Raw genomic sequence first — 3,191 nt, forward strand, 5'->3', positions numbered from 1 at the left:
TCCATAGTGATGCGTTTTAAAACCATGAGGCTGACGCATATACGTAACGAGCCAAAGCAAACAACATCTACTCATGGTGGGCTTAGAAAATTTTATATAATTGGCTGGAATAGCTCAGTTAGAGCGTGTGGATGATCCCACATACACGAGAGGTAAGCTTTATACGCTTGAATAACGTCGTGTGTCGTCAGAATCCAGATTCAATTTTTAGGTTTTAAGAAGCTCATAGATGTGTCGTTTTAGGCATCTACAAGCCACGAGACTTCGTGAAAGAGAAGCAGAGAGTCCAATAAAGAGTTATAGGAGGAAAACGATGAGAAAGAACAATAGAAATGTTTGGTTTTATGTCATAAAACTCATAGTTTGTTAACAAAAACATATTCTATTTTCAATAAAATTATTATTGATGTTTATTAAGTAAAGATTGTTATCGAATAAAGTAAATTTTACAATCATTAATCTAAACCAAATAAACTAAGACCACTCTGGCTATAGTATGATTACTTGAACTATACGTAGAGACATAAGAGTAGATCAAGTTCAAGTATATGCCCTGGTCTGTGGGCAGGTGGTTTGTATGGTGAGCTCTCAGATGACCGGTCCTCTAAGGGGTTCCCTTGGATTTTCCGAGCTCCTTGTAAGGCAAGTTCTGGCCACATGACTTGCATGACCACTCATATAACACATACCTGAGCCCCGCCAAACATCTCCCAACATGTTGTTTTCCACAGTTACGACACAGAGACTTCTCCATTGCTAGGTATCGGGCTATTAGGGGTGGAGCAGGTGGCCTACTCTGATATCAAGGTCTCTGGAGCGATGGTTGGAATTCTGTGGTTTCGACCTCGACAGGGCGTTTCCTCTACTCTAGGGCCTTGGCCGTCCTTCGGGCCTCTTCATAGGTTTTCTGTTTGTTTCTCTTTAGTGTCAGCTAATGACGGTGCAAACCTTCTCAATCCCATGAAGTCCTGATCATACTGATCCACCTTGGGTTCAGTGGTTATTAAGCTTCCCCACGGTGTAATTCTCCCCCGCCCGAGTTGATGCTGTGTTTATTATCCGACCACCACACTTCTGCATCTTTTTGTAACACATAATGTCGCACACGCCACCCCTTATGTTCATCAGAGCATCTCATTGATTCAAAGGTTGTTTGCACGTTTGGAGCAACTTCAAGTGCAACTAGGCACAGGCACGTGTTCTTTATGCTTTATTAATATGATGTATGATGATGTTTGATGCATGTTTTACAATAATTATGATGTGTTGATGATGACGATGTATGCTAAGATGATGATAATAGTTTAGCTTTTTTTCTTCAACCTATAATAATTTGAATTGTGTCAGAAGTGGGATTTGAACCCACGCCCTCTCATGAGGACTAGAACTTGAGTCTAGCGCCTTAGACCACTCGGCCATCCTGACTACATTTTAATAAGTCCCACATTGGTTGACAAGGGGAATGAACCATTCGTTATAATAGTGTGAAAACCTCTCACTAATAGACGCGTTTTTAGACTGTGAGGCTGACGGCAATCCATAACAGGCCAAAATGGAATATATCTACTAGCGATTGGAGAGGGTGAGGAAGCATTTCTTTTAAGGGTGTGAAAAAATCTTCTTAGTAGACGCATTTTAAAACCGTGAGGCTGGTGGTGATATGTAATGCACAAAAGTGGACAATATCTGCTAACGGTGGGCTTGAGATATGGTATCAGAGCTAGTCACCAGGCGGTGTGCTAGTGAAGACTCTGGGCCCCAAGGTGGTGGATTGTGAGATTCCAAATCGATTAGAGAGAAGATGAAACATTTCTTATAAGGGTGTGGAAACGTCTCCCTAGTAGACTGCCAGTGAGGACGCTGGGAAACCTCTCCATAGTGATGCGTTTTAAAACCATGAGGCTGACGGCTATACGTAAGGAGCCAAAGCAGACAACATCTACTAGTGGTGGGCTCAGAATACTTTAAATAATTGGCTGGAATAGCTCAATTGGTTAGAGCGTGTGGATGATCCCACATACACGAGAGGTAAGCTTTATACGCTTGAATAACGTCGTGTGTCGTCAGAATCCAGATTCAATTTTTAGGTTTTAAGAAGCTCATAGATGTGTCGTTTTAGGAATCTACAAGCCACGAGACTTCGTGAAAGAGAAGCAGAGAGTTCAATAAAGATTTATAGGAGGAAAACGGTGAGAAAGAACAATAGAAATGTTTGGTTTTATGTCATAAAACTCATAGTTTGTATACAAAAACATATTCTATTTTCAATAAAGTTATTATTGATGTTTATTCAGTAAAGATTGTTATTGAATAAAGTAAATTTTACGATCATTAATCTAAAAAGATGATCATAGTTTAGCTTTTTTCTTCACTCACTTTGGCTTATTATTTATATCTCTAAACATCACCATTTATTGTAACTAAATTAAAGGTAAATAGAAGATCTAAAGAAGTGCACATTTCATTTAATGATATAACCCAACCCAACCATGGTTAACGATGAAAAGTCATTCATTTTCTTCCCTAGCCCCATTAGACTAAAACACAATAATTTGTATTGTATTAAAAGTGGGATTTGAACCCACACCCTCTCACGTGGACTAAAACTTGACTTAGGTGCCTTAGACCACTCAACCATCCTAACTACTTACTAATAGATCCCACATTGATTGGAGAGGGGAATGAACCATTCCTTATAAGGGCGTGGAAACCTCTCACTAATAAACGTGTTTTAAAACTATGGAGAGGGTGAGGAAGCATTTCTTTTAAGGGTGTGGGAAAATCTTCCTAGTAGACGCATTTTAAAACCGTGAGGCTGGTGGTGATACGTAATGCACCAAAGTGGACAATATCTGCTAATGGTGGGCTTGAGATATGATATCAGAGCTAGTCACCAGGCGATGTGCCAGCGAAGACGCTGGGCCCCCAGGGGGGTGGATTGGAAGATTCCAGATCGGTTCAAGAGAAGATGAAAGATTTCTTACAAGTGTGTGGAAACCTCTCCCTAGTAGACTGCCAACAAGGACGCTGGAAAACCTCTCCATAGTAGATGCGTTTTAGAACCGTGAGGCTGACGACGATACGTAACGTGCCAAAGCAAACAACATCTACTAGTGCTGAACTCGAAGAATTTTAAATTATTGGCTGGAATAGCTCAGTTGGTTAGAGCGTGTGGCTGTTAACCACAAGGT

General features: G+C 40.6%; 1 non-coding gene across 1 annotated transcript; it reads right to left on the bottom strand.

Annotated features, from left to right (window-relative positions):
• Window positions 1-1,341: 1,341 nt before the first annotated feature.
• Window positions 1,342-1,425, bottom strand: TRNAL-CAA. The gene has a single exon. It is a non-coding gene; the product is annotated as a tRNA-Leu (tRNA).
• Between the last annotated feature and the right edge of the window lie 1,766 nt (window positions 1,426-3,191).

The sequence above is a fragment of the Cucurbita moschata genome, unplaced genomic scaffold (assembly GCF_002738365.1).
Source record: "Cucurbita moschata cultivar Rifu unplaced genomic scaffold, Cmos_1.0 Cmo_Scf01254, whole genome shotgun sequence".
NCBI lineage: Eukaryota > Viridiplantae > Streptophyta > Magnoliopsida > Cucurbitales > Cucurbitaceae > Cucurbita > Cucurbita moschata.